Source organism: Schistocerca nitens, chromosome 6 (assembly GCF_023898315.1).
Source record: "Schistocerca nitens isolate TAMUIC-IGC-003100 chromosome 6, iqSchNite1.1, whole genome shotgun sequence".
Lineage (NCBI taxonomy): Eukaryota > Metazoa > Arthropoda > Insecta > Orthoptera > Acrididae > Schistocerca > Schistocerca nitens.
Genome location: NC_064619.1, coordinates 603,983,582 through 603,990,429, shown reverse-complemented (window position 1 = coordinate 603,990,429; position 6,848 = coordinate 603,983,582). Strand labels below are relative to the sequence as shown.

The following is a 6,848-nucleotide window of genomic DNA, read 5'->3' as shown; positions in this document are numbered from 1 at the left end:
GAGATGAAATAAGGAAGAAGGAAGCTCCTGTTAACATATTCCTAGAAGGAAAAAAGAACACGTAAAATCCTTTGTGTATCTAAGAAGCTTAATGACATGGAATGGAAGCTGAGCAGAAGAAACAAGGAGCAGGGTATACATGGGAAAGAGAGCATTTGAAGAGGTGTAGCCGTTACTAACATCCAGAAGCATTAAAATATAGATGGGGAAACGGTTTGCTGAATGTTATGTCTGGAGTGTAATGTTATATAGCAGTGAATCAAAGACAGTTAAGAAGAAAGGTATTTAAAAAGTTTTGAAATGCGGCTACGGAGATGAATGCTTAAGGTGAAGTGAACTGACGCATTCAAGAATGAAGGAGTAATGAAGAAAAAGGGGAAGAAAGAAGATTATTGGAAGTGGTCATAAAGAACAAGAAATCATGGCTGGGACATATACTGCACGGGAATTGTCTGCAGCAAAGTATTATATAGGGAAAAGTGGAAGCAATGAGAGGAAGAGGTAAGGAGAGAATTGGAATGATGCATGAAATTAGAAGAGGACGAACATACGAGATGATGAAGGGAGATGCTCTGAACAGGACACGATGGAGAGCCTCCAGTTTAAACCTGTTATAAGACGATACGCTAAAGAAGAAGAACATTTTACACCGCCTTCTGGGGAACAACCGCGGAGGAGGCGGATCGGGAGTTGGAAAGTCCGCCTGTGGAGCGAATATAATTTTTTTCTGACATTGTTGAATACTGGGATTCATCTGAAAATTTAAAATGGACGAAGTGTTGAAACAAAGAGATTTTAAATGATGACTAACTGACAACCTCAGCTGCCGACAGGTGTTGTTGTTATACCTCGATGTGGACAGCTGAAAATGTGTGCCCCGACCGGGACTCTAACCCGGGATCTCCTGCTTACATGGCAGACGCTCTATCCATCTGAGCCACCGAGGACACAGATGAATAGCGCGACTGCAGGGACTTATCCCTTGCACGCTTCCCGTGAGACTCACATTCCCAACTGTCCACAATTCTACATATGTATTGTACCTTATACAGTCGCGCTATTCATCTGTGTCCTCGGTGGCTCAGATGGATAGAGTGTCTGCCATATAAGCAGGAGATCCCGGGTTCGAGTCCCGGTCGGGGCACACATTTTCAGCTGCCCACATCGAGGTATAACAACAACACCTGTCGGCAGCTGAGGTTGTCAGTTAGTCATCATTTATTCCAGGGAAAAGCTGCACGGTCATCAACAGAAACTGTTCTTTCGAGAACTAGTTACTGTCTTCGTATATAAAGACATTTTAATTTTTTATTCAATTTCAGAAACAAAATCCGTGAGTCTAAACAAAGTTTTATCGATCTTGTACAATATTTTAGCTACATAGAAATACTGAGCAGTGTCGCTCCGGTAGTGCTGACATAAACATAAACTAACACAGCAATTTGCAACACGTGGTGAATCTGGAAGGTCACATTCCGTGTTTATCGTATCTGTCACATTATCATCAGAATTGAGAGTGTTCACTTCTCCAGCTGGGTGGTGCTGTTCGACTCCAGCAGTAGTACTTTCATTCTCTTCATACAAAATATCCTGATCCAGTTCGTTTTCGGATATTTCCGAGTCTGTGTCGTGTTCTGCCACTGACAGATCGTTTTCGTCAAGAATATGTAAATTCAGAGTCAAAGTCTTCAGAAAACATCCCCTCCGTCATCTATAATTCGTCTGCTTCTGTTAAACAGTTCTTCAGATAATTTTCCAGCAGTTGAGCTCTGCAACCTGAGTAAGACACCAGTATAAGCTAGGACTTCCTTTTTTAAAGCAATTAACGAAACGAGTTGTAAAAAGAGTAGCTATCCGTATTCACGAACTAGCAATCAGAAAACCACAGAAAAATGAATGAGCCACAATAAAAGAAATTAAAATTGATACTAAGGAAAGTACTTGCCCATGTACATTAAATATTTCAGACGAGTGAATCTGTGTTTCATAAAGAAAGAGCAATACACTAAAAGGAACCAAAACCGTACCGGTACTGAGCTGGCCGTTGTGGCCGAGCGGTTCTAGGCGCTTCCGTCCGGAACCGCGCTGCTGCTACGGTCGCAGATTCGAATCTTGCTTCGGGCATGGATGTGTGTGATACCCTTAGGTTAGTTAGGTTTAAGTAGTTCTAGGTATAGGTGACTGATGACCTCAGATGGTAAGTCCCATAGTGCTCAGAGCCATTTGAACCATTTAAACCGTACCGGTAGTGAAAATAAGTAATTAGATTGTTGTGATTTCATGAACAAACTTATTCAGTCTAAATTCCTCTAAGCAAACTTACTAAAACATAAATTAAGCTGTGGGTTTATCAGGTAACTGAAAAAATCGTGTAAAAGAGCTTAAACAGTAAGTTGGATTATCCACATGTAAGGCACAGTAATTTGAATATTTGGTCGTGCCTGGAACATCTGCCTGTGAAACAGTGTGGGTCTGGAATGGAAGCAGAGCTTTGTTGCGTAAATCGGCACGCCGAATCACCTAACCCTCACTGCACTACGGCTAGGGTGACCAGACGTCCAGATTAATCCGGACATGTCCTCCTTTTTAGCTCTTTGTCCGGGGTCCGGGCAGATTTTTACAGTGTCCGGCTTTTTCACAAAGTTGAGCGTAATACAGTTAATGAATTTGTTGGAGTTAATTACAATCAAGTCCTGTCTCATGTGAAGACTAGGTGGCTGTCTCTTTTTCCAGCCATTGAAAGGATACTGGAAATGTATGCTGCTCTTAAAGCTTACTTTCTCTCTGAAAGCAAACCACCAAAGGTTTTGTTTCAATATTTTGAGAACAGGTTGAGTGAAGCTTACTTATGGTATTTGCATTCATTGATGTCTTTGATCAGTACAAGTATTCGGGAATTAGAAAAGGAGGACAACTCTGTGGTTGATGTCACTGGAGTTTTAGAGTCAGTATGTAAGGTGCTTGAAGACCGATTAAGTGAAAAATTCATTTGCCTTAAGGTCAAGCAGATCCTGAAAATTGCAACAGAGGAAAGCTTCGAGAAAGAAGTCAAACTTTTTATGGAGGAAACTATTTTATTTTATCAGTCATACCATTAATATTTGAAACGGTGGCTCTGTATGTTTGAGGGCTTCTCATGTTTTAGATGGATGTCACTGAAAAATGATTTTTGCTACAGTGATGTTGAGAAAAGCCTTGTATATTTGCAGGAGAAATGTGAAGCCTTTGAAATCGAATGTGCAAAATATTTTGATCAGTTTTGCAATTTCAGGCAATTTCTAAAAAGGAATAATGATGATCCAGAATATAGGACTTTATCCTGTAGTAAAAAATGGATAAAGTTTCTTTGTGACAGTAAGTCAGTTGACTGTCACTCAGAATTGCTGAAACTTGCTGAATACTTTTTCAGTATTTCAGGGCATAATGCAAATGCTGAAAGAATGTTTTCTCTAATTACCACACAGTGGACTGATGAGATAAACAGATTAAACTTTGAATCAATGAAAGGTCTGTTGATGGTCCAATATAATTTAAAAGAATTTTCATGAGTGTCATTTTACAATTATCTGTTAAGTAAGCCTAAACTTGTGCAAAAAATTGGTTCCTCCGAGAAGTATCAATAATTGTTAAGGAATGTATATATGTTATGACTATAAATAATAAACTCATTTATTAAAATTGAACGTACGTTTGATGGGGAATACTGCAGATGAGGATAGAAGCCGTCAACTTTGGACAAGTCACATGAAATTAACCAATCAGGAGTGGCGTTTAGGCAGCCGTCTTTGCTAAATCTTAAAACTACGCCTAAATATAAAAACAGTTGATGCCACACTGTCACCACGATCAATGTTTTTAACTTAAAATAAAAAAAATGTTGCTCTGGGAATCACTACCTGACTGACCACCAGTGACAATTAACTAGTAGTTTTACCGGTAATTCCTGGCAGTCGAGTGACTTGCCCAAAGCTGGCATCTGCAGTTGACCCGTTTGATGTGTCCTCTTTTTTCTTCCTTTGTCCTCCTTTTTTAAGCTGTTTGTCCTTCTTTTTAAACAGTTGCATATGGTCACCCTAACTACGGCTAAATACACTGCTGGCCACCGTAAATGCAACACCAAGAACGACAAGGGGTAGCACAACAAAATTTATTTTGTAGATAACATGTTGACCAAGTATCAAATGATTACGTTTACAGACGTCTGTGACAGGTGGTTCCTGCCAGAATCAGTAGCCAGAGTAGCCGCCATTGTTGGAGATCACCGCTGCCACACGTCTCGGCATTGAGTCAAAGAGACGTTGGATGTGTTCCTGGGGTACAGCAGCCCAAGCAGCTTCCACACGTTGCCAAAGATCATTTGGTGTGGCAGCTGGGGATGTAATCTGGGTCACTCGTTGAGCAACCATGGACCACATGTTTTCTATCGGCGAAAGATCCGGAGAGCGAGCCGGCCAGGGAAGCACTTCAATCTGGTTATTGACGAAGAACCTTTGGACAATGCGTGCCACGTGTGGTCGCGCATTATCCTGTTGAAATATGGCTGTGGCCGAGCCCTGAAGGTAAGGAAGGACAACTGGCTCCAGCACCTCGGATATGTAGCGCCGGCTATTTAAAGTACCGGCAATGCGTACTAGAGGCGTGCGAGAGTAATATCCAATACCGCCCCATACCATAATACCCGGTGCAAGACCAGTGTGGCGGTGCATAATGCAGCTGTCCAGCATCCTCTCTCCACGGTGTCTCCACACTCGAATCCGACCATCGTGGTGCTGCAGACAGAAGCGTGCCTCGTCAGTAAAGACAACGTCATTCCATTCTGCCGTCCACATCCGTCTGTCATCACACCATTGGCGACGGAGACGTCTGTGGTTCTGCGTCAATGGTAGACGAAGCAATGGACGTCTTGCGGACAGACCACTCTGCTGTAAACGGCGTCGAATGGTACGCGCAGACACTGGACGATGCGTTACAGACGCAATGTGCTGTGCTACGGTTCGGGATGTCACTGAGCGATCCGTCACTGCCATGCGCACAATTTGCCTATCAGCACGTGCAGTGGTGCACCGAGGTGAATGCGATCGACCACGTCGGTCCGTCGTACCCTCCTGCATCCAACGGTCACATATCCGCATTACGGTTGTTTGGTTTCGTCCAACACGACTAGCGATTTCTCTGAATGATAATCCACAATCTCGGTAAGCCACTATCCTTCCTCTGTCGAACTCGGATACTTGATCAAACGATGTTCGCTGTTGTCTACGAGGCATAACTGATCGTCTTGTGAAACAACCACAAGGTAAACACACGTGCCGAACGTACACTCGTCGAAATCGCCAAGCCTTAAATGGCGCTATGAGGTGGCGCCACAGGCGCGCGTGATGTGCGTCTGCGCTGAAATTCTAATCAGTTGCATATCTCATCGCTGCAAACCCATGGTGTAAATTTCACTTGATTCGGATGCTTCCTTCAGGGTGTTGCATTTACGGTGGCTAGCAGTGTAGCAAATGAGATTCTTGCAGCCGCCTAGAACCGTAGGACGATTTGCAGCGCCTCTAGCGGAGCAAACGTGAAACCGTATCCGCCTGTCAGACGGATGTTCCTTTCTAAGAGTTAAGAGTCTTGCAGAGCAGCGTGCTGCGGTGTGCTGCGAGCGCCCACGCCTCGCCGCCTGTGTGGACAGGCCTACAGCAGTGGCACTGTGCGGTTAACCGCAGCCGCCCGCTCGCTTTCCGCCTGAGCTGTCCCCACGGTCCGCCGCTCGCGGCCTTGTAGTCAGTCACGCCGGGGCACTGCACTGACAGGCAACACACCACTGAAGGCGCTTCCTTCCCTCTCCAACAGCTCCCCGTCAATTTCTCAACTGCCAGTTGCGTTACTCCGCATTAGGTCCGTTGCAAATTGTGTGCTCCACAGGACTCAGTGCACCGCTTCGCCATTCCCTGCAATGTTTCGTTACTCACATGTCTTCTTGTTGTTGTCAGTCGTGAGACTGGTTTGATGCAGCTCTCCATGCTACTCTCTCGTGTGCAAGCTTCTTCATCTCCCAGTACTTACTGCAAACTACATCCTTCTGAATCTGCTTAGTGTATTCATCTCTTGGTCTCCCTCTACCATTTTTAACCTCCACGCTGCCCTCAACTCCTCTTCTCCCCAATTCTATTCAATACCTCCTCATTAGTTATGTGATCTACCCATCTAATCTTCAGCATTCTTCTGTAGTACCACATTTCGAAAGCTTCTATTCTCTTTTTCTCCAAACTATATAACGTCCACGTTTCACTTCCATACATGGCTACACTCCATGCAAATACTTTCAGAAACGACTTCCTGACACTTAAATCTATACTCGATGTTAACAAATTTCTCTTCTTCAGAAACGCTTTCCTTGTCATTGCCAGTCTACATTTTATATCCTCTCTACTTCGACCATCATCAGTTATTTCGCTCCCCAAATAGCAAAACTCCTTTACTACTTTAAGTGTCTCATTTTCTAATCTAATTCCCTCAGCATCACCCGAATTAATTCGACTACATTCCATTATCCTCGTTTTGCTCTTGTTGATGTTCATCTTATATCCTCCCTTCAAGACACTATCCATTCCGTTCAACTGCTCTTCCAAGTCCTTTGCAGTCTCTGACAGAATTAAAATGTCGCTGCAGTCTGGAACCGCAAGACCACTACGGTCGCAGGTTCGAATCCTGCCTCGGGAATGGATGTTTGTGATGTCCTTAGGTTAGTTAGGTTTAACTAGTTCTGAGTTCTAGGGGACTAATGACCTCAGCAGTTGAGTCCCATAGTGCTCAGAGCCAATTACAATGTCATCGGCGAACGTTAAAGTTTTTATTTC

General features: G+C 43.8%; 1 non-coding gene across 1 annotated transcript; it reads left to right on the top strand.

Moving 5' to 3' along the window:
• The first annotated feature begins 1,070 nt into the window (after positions 1-1,070).
• Positions 1,071-1,144, top strand: Trnai-uau (transfer RNA isoleucine (anticodon UAU)). Its single transcript has one exon. It is a non-coding gene; the product is annotated as a tRNA-Ile (tRNA).
• Positions 1,145-6,848: the final 5,704 nt, after the last annotated feature.